The sequence below is a fragment of the Moschus berezovskii genome, chromosome 11 (assembly GCF_049115385.1).
Source record: "Moschus berezovskii isolate FMDL1 chromosome 11, NW_MosBer_1.0, whole genome shotgun sequence".
NCBI lineage: Eukaryota > Metazoa > Chordata > Mammalia > Artiodactyla > Moschidae > Moschus > Moschus berezovskii.
The window spans coordinates 94,839,962-94,851,289 of NC_142470.1; the positions used below are offsets into that span (position 1 = coordinate 94,839,962).

At 45.6% G+C, this 11,328-nt stretch overlaps 1 protein-coding gene across 1 annotated transcript in view; it reads right to left on the minus strand.

Moving 5' to 3' along the window:
- The window catches only part of ADD2 (adducin 2), a 127,076-nt gene extending 120,114 nt beyond the window's left edge, over nucleotides 1-6,962 (minus strand). The window contains exon 1 of the mRNA XM_055399664.2: nucleotides 6,652-6,962. The gene's annotated coding sequence lies outside the window, so the exon portion shown is untranslated. The remainder of the gene's footprint in view (nucleotides 1-6,651) is intronic.
- Nucleotides 6,963-11,328: the final 4,366 nt, after the last annotated feature.

Here is an 11,328-nt window from a genome sequence, read left to right on the forward strand (position 1 = left end):
TGGTCCAGCCTGCATCTGCAAAGAAGGAGAAGTAAAGCAGCCCAGGTAGGTAAGGAGTTTGGGGTTCATCCTAAAGGAGTGACAAGATTGGATTTTTGTTTTGGAAAGATCACTACGGTTGGAGGGAGGGAGGTCAGGCTCTCTATGGGGAAGAGAAGCGGGAAGCTCTGGAGAAAGCCGGATTTCTAGCTGACAGTATGGCTGACTAAAACAGAAGTCCAAGCAAATTAGACCAGCAGGATGGAGGGCAGCCACATCAACGCAGGGACCAAGGTCTAGCTGGGCTTCATGGAAGTTACAGAATTGGAATCGCTGTGGCCACCTCAAGACAGCCAAGTGGCTCCTTCTGTAAACTGGTCAGGGGTGTAGGGGATGACCCGTGATCTCTCCTCACCCTGACACTCTCCCCTCTTTGGCCTAGTATGGCTACCAGCCCTGAGGTTCCAGGTCCTCACAGGTCCATGCCTGGTCCAACCAGCTCTCTGTGTGGGAGGATGCAGCGGAGGGGGTCAAATGGTCCTTAGTGCTTCTATTCAAACCAAGGAATTTGCTACTTGGTTTGATCAGTTTTTTCCAGACACTTCCAGGCTGGGCCCAGGGAAAACTATTCCAAATATGATACAGTGCTCAGTCATTCAGTCATGTCCGACTCTCTGCAGCCCCATGGACTGTAACTTTTCAGGCTCCTCTGTCCATGGGATTCCCCAGGCAAGAATACTGGAGTGGGTTGCCATTTCCTTCTCCAGGGGATCAGCACTGAAATTTTTTTTCTGACAACCACATCCTAAATTCTCTGGCCTCCAGGTCCTGCCTGGGTTGCTTGAGAGTTGAGGCCCCAGGGCAATCAACTAAGTAAGGGATATTTACTGCTGGACCAAGTGGCATTTATCTATGTATTTATATATCTTAATTTTTAGCTGCAAGTGTGCAGTTGACGCAAACCAACCTGGTTTGAAGCTTTACTGGGGGGTCCCTTGGCACATGTCAAGACTGGATGCCCTGTCACTCAAGGTAGAAGGTGCTGATAGCATTCCTAGAGCTTTCTGATTTATACCCCACTCTCTCCCTAACAACACCATAACCCCTCCAGGCCTAGGGACTGTTCTAGGAGGTAACTGGGAGAACACGCCTGCCTCTTTCCAGGAGGATGCCTTATTGAATCATGGGATGGATACTGCTGGTTGGCACCATCTGCACCGTCTCTTCTGGAAAGTCCTTAAAGAATCTGGGCCTATGGTCTGTTCTCTCCCTGTTCTCTAAAACTGAAATAGATCTGCCTTCTTTTGCCTGGCACTATCCCAGTGTTTGCACTGAAAGTGCTCCATCCCAGGAAATCCATCAGTCCTAGGCAATCAGGATTCTAAGTAACACACCATCAAATATAATTCTGTGTGTGTGTCTGTATAAATGCATATGTCTTTGATATGCGCATATCAACAGGAAAGCTATCAAAAATATGATTATAGTGGGAGACTAACATGTTTCTTATAATCTTTGACAGATCATAGGTATGAAGAAAATTTTAAAATAGATTTGAATATAACCACTAAACTTGCTTTAATCCAAACCAACATTGTACTCCACAGAGAACAGACTTTCTTTTCACCTCACTCAATAATATTGACAAACCTTTCATTAGTAGTTTATCCTGGAAGATAGACCAAGATGAATTTTTGCTGGAAGCTTACCATTCCATAGATGCTCTTTGAGTTCAGAGGATTTTGATGCTGTTGTTGAAGACAGAGGCAAGCTTTGGTATTACTGCCTTAAAATTCTTTCAAGCTAAAACTATGTCAGTCAAAGTATATAGAGTCAAATTTGGGACCACAATCTCTCTTCTAGAAACTCAAAATTCTATTTCAAGAATCTTGGGTCTGTCCTTGAACCCAATTCAAACTGTTTGAATTTTATAGAAATTCTTTTTGAAAAAAAATCTTATGAACCAAAGGTTGACCTAAATCACTTTATTAAAATATAATTTAAATATGTACGTTCAAAAAGACCAGTTCTAAATACTTGAACTTTATAACTTTTATATAAGTGGAATGCAAAAATGAATGTGGAAATAAATACAACTATCCAACTTTAAAGTGTCAAATTAATAAAATTTCTTTACTGCAACAGATAATATTGTTTTGATGAAACTAAAATACCATTTGGGTTTAACAACAGAAAGATTCAGCCTCAGATCTAGTTATTACATGTTCACACTCAACTGCTTCAGGCATGCCTGTCTCATTGTGACTGCATGGAGTGTAGCCCACCAGGCTCCTCTGTCCATGGTATTCTCCAGGCAAGGCTCCTCTGTCCATGGGAACCTCCAGGCAAGATTCTCCAGGCAAGAGGTTGCTGTGCCCTCCTCCAGGGGATCTTCCCAACCCAGGGATCAAACCCACAGTCTCTTATGTCTCCAGCATTGGCAGGTGGGTTCTTAACCATTAATCTTAATCACTGGACCACCAGGGAAGTCCTACTACATGTGACCACTACCTAAATATTTACTTCAATGTACTAATGCAGACAATACATAAATGATGCAAAACAATATTAATAACCTCAAAAATGTGTTTCCTACTTGAAGATAATCAGGTATCATAATTAAAAATTCTGGTATCAAAAAAGAATGGATAGGACTTCAGGGGCCCAATGGTTAGGAAACCATGTGCCAACGTGGAGGACACATGTTGCCTGTACATGTCTTGGGACAACTGAGCCCAAAACTACTGAACCCACACTCTAGAGCACCTGAGCTGCAATAAGAGAAGCCACTGCAACGAGAAGCCCGCACACCACAGCACACCCCGCTCACCACAGCTACAGAAAGCCCAGGTGCATCAGTGAAGACCCAGTGCCGCCCTTGATAATAAATAATAAATATTTTTTAAAGGATGGATGTATATGTTTATGTATAACTGAATCACTTTGCTCTACACCTGAAACTAACACAACATTGTAAATCAACTGTATTCTAATATAAAATAAAAATTAAATTAAAAAAATACTGACACCAAACCATCCTGGCCCACTTACATAAATGAAGTGCCACTTCATTAATAAAAATAGTATGAATGCTAACATTTACTGAACATAGTTTTTCACGTGTAATACCTCCAGTCCTCACAGTGAAATCAATGCTGCATATTTATCCACATATTATCATAGGCAGAGAGAGGTTGAATAACTTGTCCAAAGTCTCACAGCTAAGAAGTGGAAAAATGGATTTGAAGTCAGGCTATCTGACTCCTGTTAACCATTACACCAAATTGCTGGTCTCATTGCTTTGGACATAAGGTACTTATTGACAAATTACTAAATCTACATTAAATCAAGATCTAATCCAATTATTCTAAAACCAGCAACAGCAACTTTTTCCTTGCATTTTTACTGCAACACCTGCTGCTAATAAATTGCTGCAACTTGGTCCATGCCAAGGTGGAACTGGCAGGAGAGCTTCATTCCCGGCCATTATAGTAGTGGTCGCCAGTAACTGTTCTTTTGAATCTAGCAAACCTGTGCCCTGTGTGGACTCACACACACACATACACACACACACATACACACACACATGCACACACACCCATCTTAGTTTAAACTCTCCTACCCCTCATCTGTGCTGTGGCCCAGCCACCAGGCCTGCCCCTGGCCCACCTGGGAAGACACAGAGGCAAAGGCCCCAGCATTGTTTTGGAGGTTGCCATGAAGATCATCTAGAACACAGTTTTAATATTCATTATGTAAGATCATCACTGAAATAAAGCCACTACATTTTAGAGAATACACAAGTCCCTCAAAATACAATATTCTCAGAAACCCAGGGGTTCAAGAGATCTGTGGGGGTGATATCAGGATCCCTCATACTAAGGGACACTCTAAAAATGGCAAAGTGAAACCCATCTGACAAGGACATTATTTCAAACACTGCTTCATACCTGAAAAATGTTCCTTTCTGCTCTTAGAATCAAGAATGGTTATGCATCTCTGCAGAAGTTTTTATTCTGTGTTTTTATGTCTGGCCGTGTGACATTTTGTATTTCATGCTTTTCCTGCACAGCTCTTCTCACATCTTGTAACCAGATATTCGCTTGAGAGATGTCTTCATGAATGTCCATCTCTTGCATTTAGCTGTAAGTGTGGTCAGGGCAGAGACCACATCTGTCTGCTTCACTCCTTTTTTCCCAGCATTTGTTGAGTGAATGAGTCCATGAATAAAAAAGTCCATGAACCATGGGCTTGTCAACTTCCCTTTTTGTATGAGTTGCTAAAAAGTTGAGAGTTGGATTTGTTTGCTCCTCACATGTTTGCCTGGTAGCTCAGACGGTAAAGAATCTGCCTGCAATGCAGGAAACCCAGGTTCAATCCTTTGGTCAGGAAGATCCCCTGGAGAAGGAAATAGCTACCTACTCCAGTATTCTTGCCTGGAGAGGAGGCTGGCAGGCTATAGTCCATGGGATCACAATGAGTCAGAAACAACTGAGCAACCAACACTTTGCCCTTTTCACTTTCAAATGTTTGTATTTTTACATTAGCCTCATTCTTAACACAATTTTATGTCTCTACCTTTAGTTTCCTTTTTCTTTCCCATCTACTTCTAAGTCTGTCTTGCTGTATTTTATGAATCTCTGTAAACTGTCTTAAATTCCGTGTAGAACAAGGTAGGTGATAAACATATTTATCGGAGTCTTTTTCATAAGTATTTAAAATCTTAACCCTAAACCCTCTGCCAACAAACACGTTAGATCATCTGCAAACTCGTGAGAAAAGCTGAGTTTTACTAATTCCAGCACCATGTTGATATTTAAAGTAAATTCAACTCAAGTTTAGAAAACACATACAATGTGTCATTTCAGGCAGTTTGGTATATTCTCTATGTGACAAGCATGTTTCTAATCAGGTGAGATAACTGGGTGGACAAGAAAGAACATAGGGTTCGCTACAGAAATGGTATGGATTGTGGATCAAGGGGTGATTTATCTGTAGTGGTTCTCCAAAATGTACTGACTTCATATTAATAATGAAAAGCTTTCTCTTACTGTACCCTTTTAGGATGGGGAGATGGGGAGTGAAAGTAAATAGGGGTATCTTGGCAAAATGTTGATCAATAGGCAGAATGAAGGCAGAACATTATAAAGTAGAAATATTAAATGGCTTAAACCCCTTTTTAAAATCTCCAACATATATTCTTCCTATATCAGTGCGAGGGGTGACTTGCAGGTCTGAAACTTCACAGATATTTTCACTGGTCCTATTCATTTATAATTTAAAGCGCTTTCACTTCAAGTGTTACCAACTATTTTCCCCTTAAAATGAAACATCATTTTCAAATGCCAGTTATGAAGATGTCCCTCATGGCACAAGTTCAACGTCTCCTGTATCTCCAGGAGATCCACACCCTAGATGTGAAAGGAGGGTGTCCACCTTTCCCATCATCTGTTCCTGCCAGGACGCTGGAAATCCCTCATTCCAGGTTAATCAGAAAGCACAAAACGTCCCTTTAGGAAACTGATTTGATTTCTAGTATTTACAAGGCTCATTTGAGTCCCTTGAATCTCAGCCAACAAACTGCAAGAGGAGGGAAGAGTGGGCGTGAAGAAACAGATGGGTAATAATCATGTGTCAATGATAAATGACAGTTTTCAGAAGAATTTGATAGGGTGTGGGCTTGGGGCTTTTTTCCCTCCTTCTTTTCCTGTCCCCTCTTTTCTTGTCCTCCTCTTTTCTCTCAGTCCCCTCGGTCTCTCTCTCCCCATCCTACCCCCTTTTTGTTCTTTTCTTTTTTTTTGTCTAGGGGTGGAGATTAGAGAAGAAAAGGGGAGAAAAGGCAAGACAATAGGCTAGACCCGAGCGCCTGATCAGCATCCTAAAGCAATCTGCCCCTCCCTTCCTCCCCAACACCAGGTAGGCTGGCTGTGGTCGCGATTTCAAAACAAGCAGACGCTGGCCCCCGCCTCCGGGTGGAGCGTGGCCTCCTACTGGGTGCAGGAAGGGAGAGGAGGCAGGGGAGGAGATGGGAAGAAGACAAGCTGTAATAGATGATCTGACTGGCCCGATCTCCTCGGGGATAGTGGCCTTTTTTCCCTCCAAAGTGGTGTGGTCACGTAAAAATTCAAACCCACTGGGGTCGGCTCACGTTCCAGCGCCCCTGCTCCCAATGCAGGCAGCTGCGGACGCCGCACCTGCCGACCTCTCAGCTACCGCGGCGCCAAGGCGGTGGCGAGGCCGGGGGAGCTCGCCCAGCCCAGCCGAGCGCGCCGGGCGGCCCCGCGGAGGGCGGCGGCCCGGAGCAGCGAGAAGGGAGGGGCGGCCCCGCGAGGCGAGGCTCGCAGCCCGCCAGGCCGGCTGGACTGAGAAGAAAGCCCCACCTGGCAGGCGCTGCGCTCGAGGCGCGTGGGTCCGATAGTCCCCAGGCAGAAGCCAGCGGTGGGCAGCCCGCTTCCCAAAGAACCTGCGGTGTTACATCAGCAACAGAAAGCTTTAGGCATAAAGCACAGCCGCGGGGAAGGGCTGCCTCGTAGACGCACTCACTGACAGACGCTCACTGATCTGGACCAACCTGCTCCCGCTCGGTGGAAGGATGCTGTAAGGGTCGCAAATTCGGTTAAAATAAGCAAAACCAAGCCCAGCCCGCGGCGTCCACTCCCAAAACGGGCTTACCTCCTGCAAGGCATCTTCTCCATCTCTGGTCCTCGGCTGCGGGTGGTTGGGGGCTTGTTTTGTTGGCTGGCTTTCTTTGGGAGAGCTGCTTGATAAATGCTCCCAGCTAATCTGCAGAGCAGCGTTTTCCGCCCATCCTGCAGCCGCGCACTGGCCAGAGCCGCCTGGAATTCCACCAGCAGCGCGGCTTCTCCGCCTCAGTGGTAATCACAGACAACAGAGGCTGCCGCTCCTTGACAAAAGGCTTTCGTTCCCGCTCGTCCCTTACAGCTCTGCTGGCAGAATTAAATCCATTTCCCGCACGAAGCTGAGAGGAAATGAGAGCGCTCCCGGCCGAGTGCGCTGACAAAAGGACGCTCGGCGGTGCCCACAGCGCCCCCTCTAGCGGGCCGCTGCCCGGCCGCCCGCGGGCCGCGGTGCTGCAGTGCCCCCGCCCGCTCGCCTGCGCTGCCGCAGTCCCGCCGCCCAGGCCCTCTGCCCACGGCCACTCCTGCACCACGAGCTGCCAGGAACAGCCGAGCCTATGCGAAGATGCTGTTACTAGGAAGGAAATCTGAAACATGAGCTCCGATGAGGTTGCATCCCCTTAGGATTAAAAAGAAATACAGTCTTGTAATATTTTTTTTTCTAAGACGGACGTTTTGCTTTAGATTAATTATATTCATGACTTTAATAGCAAATGATTGATTGTTTGAATTCAAAGCCAAAATTATCCTGTTGTAATGCTGACTCCATTTCCCACAAGGGCAAAATGTTTGTTCTGGCCGGACCCTCTTGGAGTATGGACGCACCTCTCTTCAATTCTCACTACTTCTTCCTCTCACTCACCTCCCCAGTCTCCCACCCTAGGGGGAACAGGTGTTTGGTGAATGGGCAACTGGATGGGGAAAAGAATACTTGGTTACAGTCTCAGCCCTGCCATTGACTAATTAGCTGTGTGACCTTGATGAAGGCACTCAACCTTTCTGGGCCTTTCTGGGTCTTATTCTGTAGGATGATAGTGTATAGCTAAGACACCTCCTGCTGCTACTTTCTGACAGTGTTTCTCAATGCTGAGCCTTCAGAGAGTAGAGATGTCAAGACCTAGCTTGGAACTTAGACCCCCATCTGTTCAGTTCAGTTCAGTTCAGTCCCTCAGTCGTGTCTGACTCTTTGTGACCCCATGAATCGCAGCACGCCAGGCCTCCCTGTCCATCACCAACACCCGGGGTTCACCCAAACTCATATGCATCAAGTCGGTGATGCCATCCAGCCATCTCATTCTCTGTCGTCCCCTTCTCCTCCCACCCCCAATCCCTCCCAGCATCAGAGTCTTTTCCAGTGAGTCAACTCGTCGCATGAGGTGGCCAAAGTACTGGAGTTTCAGCTTTAGCGTCAGTCCTTCCAATGAACACCCAGGATTGATCTCCTTTAGAATGGACTGGTTGGATCTCCTTGCAGTCCAAGGGACTCTCAAGAGTCTTCTCCAGCACCACAGCTCTTAGACTCCCACAATCCCCATCAATTCCCCAAAGCTCCCATAAATCACCATTCACACTAGGTATTGTAAAAAATGTGATGACAGGGCAAGTACAGCTTCCAGAAAAGCCTCTGCTCACTGTCAACCAGATTAAGGCCCCTTGGTTCCCTCAGAGTCTGGGGTACCACAGCCCCATAAAAATTACCATACCCTAACACAGTGCTGCTGCAGAGTCAGCATCTCTGGATGTGGGCCCAGGAACCCATAGGTGTGAGCTCACCTCCTGCAAGGCTTCTTCTCCATCTCTGGTCCTCCACTGTTGATTGTTGGGGGTTTGTTTTGATGGTTGGGTTTTCCTTGGGGGATCTGCTTGATAAATGCACCCAGCTAATCTGCAATGGTTTCTCCCCATCGTGCGTGTGTGTTTGTGTGTGTATGTATAGACTGCACCATGCAGCATGGATCTTTGTTCCCCAACCAGAGATGGAACTTGTGCCCCCTGCACTGGGAGAGTAAAAGTGAAAGTCGCTCAGTCATATCTGACTCTTTGCAACCCCATGGGCTATACAGTCCATGGAATTCTCCAGGCCAGAATACTGGACTGAATAGCCTTTCCCTTCTTCAGGAGATCTTCCTAACCCAGGGATCAAACCCAGGCCTCCTGCATTACAGGCAGATTCCTTACCAGCTGAACTGCCAGGGAAGCCCACGGGATCATGGAGTCTCTTCCTAGTGATTCTTTGAACACTAACATGTAAGAAATGTCACTGTATGCGAGCTGCTACTGACGTAGACAGAAAAGGAGAAGATGCCCACGTAACAACCCAAGGACACCTGGCAGGCATTGCATTTCAGATAACAGAGTAAATTTTGTCTTTCTGCTCAGCTCATCCAGCCCCTCCAGCCCCTGGTCTCTACTTCTTCTTCCCCACTCAGAGCTTCTCATCTATCCCCACTTCATCTTCAGAATCACTGAGTCACAATCTCTCTTCCTATTCCATTCTCCCATCAAAACCTGCTAGAATTACAAGCACCTCAGCCACCAGGACCTGAGGTCTTTCTGGCCAGATCCAGGAAACAATATGCTTATTGAGACACTTCAGGCAACCGTGCACTATTGGTGCCAAGCAATAATATCTGGGAAGTTGAGAATGCCTTCTCCGGAGCCTTGGAATCACAGGTACGGTAGGCCCTTTTCTGAAATAGAGCCCAAAAAGGGAATAGAGAATTTTTGTTTAGTCTAGAAGTAGCAGGTTTCATAAATTCCCTTGATCATCGCCATCACTCAAAACTTTCTCTTCCTGGTGTATTAAGCTTCCTCAAACTAATAATAGCGAACTCTTTTTGGCTCCTGTCATTGTTCTGAGAGCTTTACATGCATTTTTGACTCGTTTAATCCCCACAAGAATCCTGCAAGGGTGGAAACAGTGTTACCCTCTTTAGTAGATGAAGAAATTGAAGCCCAGAGAGGTTAGGTAACTCTCTCAAGGTTGCACAGCTAGTGGATGGCCAAGGCAGGATGCAAACTCAGCAACATAGCTATAGAGCTGAGCCCTAACTTCTATCTTGCACACATACTCTCAGAGGGGGCAAAAAATTGACTTTAAAAAGCAGAACAAGTATAAGATACTGATAAAGTCCACAAGGCTGATTCACTCTCCTTCCACCCACCAAAAAAAAAAAAATTCTGCTTTGATTCTGCTCTTCTAGCCATCATAGAATCTAAAAAAAAAAAAAAAAATACCCTCCAGTTTCTCCCAGATAGCATCTGAATATGATAAGTGCTAGTTCAAATGTCAGACTTCAAACAAGACTTCATTGTATTAATTTCCATATTAATAGCCTATATGGAAATTTTAGTTGAAGTTCGAGAAGTTCTCACTCAATTCCAAATTCACTTTGAAATCCAACAAAGGGAACCAGAACTACTTGGCTCCATCAACTATCATCAGAATTCCAAGTTCTCACTTGCAGAAAGCTCAAGATGCCTGGCTTTTAACAAGGAACCGAAAAGTGTAGGAGGCTCCATGACAGACCCAGAAAATTATATTTGGATAGCCTCCAGTAGCCAGATAAAATTAGACTTTCTAACTGATATGCAATAAAATTATTTCTAATCTTCAAGTCTCCTGATGAAAATGTTTCTAGCCAGCAGTAACTTGTAAAGAGAGTGGATGGCAGTGTAACAGACACCTGCCGTGTCTAACAAACCTACATGGCAAGGAACCAAGGGTGATATCTGGCAAAAAAAAAAAAAAAAGGCTAGAAACTGAGGCCATCAGGCCAAACATCCTGGAGGACATGAATTCTGCTGATAATCACATTACTTTGAAAACAGGCCCGTCCCCAGCCAAGCCTTCAGTTGAGACCCCAGCCCAGATTGACACCTTTATTTCTGCCTGAGAGAAACCTTGAAGCAGAGGGCCCAGCTAAGTCATGCCCAAGCACAACTTCTGATCCACAGAAACTGTTATAATCAATGTGTTATTTTAAGTCGCAAAGTTCAGGGTACTCTGCTCTGCAATAGATAACTAATCCAAGACTTCAGCACTCTCTTTCGCACTTTAGGCATTCTATCAGTGGCCTTCTCCAGAGCATGCTGGGGGTGCTGGAGGAATTGACACCCCAGAGAATCGGCGCTCAACCAGTGACCATCAGGAGTTGGTGGATGAAGAGGCCGACTCCCTGCTCCATAAGTGTAGGGAGGACCCCTCTGAGGCATGCTGTGCACAGTCTCCCAGCATGACTGAGCCCCTCTCTCAGTCACGCCCACAGCGTCACCACTCAGAAGGCAGCTTTTATAGTCTGGCTTTTCTTCTCTATATAATTTTCCCACTCCTTGACTGGTGTTTCCTGGAGTTGCCTCCCAAATAAACTATAAATTATGACCCACTTTTAGAGAAACTGAATTTAAGATAGAAGAGAGCAAGGAAGACAGTGCTTTCAAACCAAGATCAATGGTAAATTCTAAGTCTAGATCTCTTGAAGACAACACTCTCCCAATAAGTTCAGCCAACCCTGTGGCTGAAGCCTGCTGTGTAAAGAGAATGAAACTGGGGGTGCAGGGCCTGGGATGCCAATCTTGGTCCCACAGACTGTGTGACATCAGGTAAGACTCTGACCTTAGGGCCAAGCTATAAACTGACGGTAACAGCACTTGCCCTCTTGTATGGGCTGACTTGTGCCCCCAAATTCCTGTGTTAAAATGCTAAGCCTTA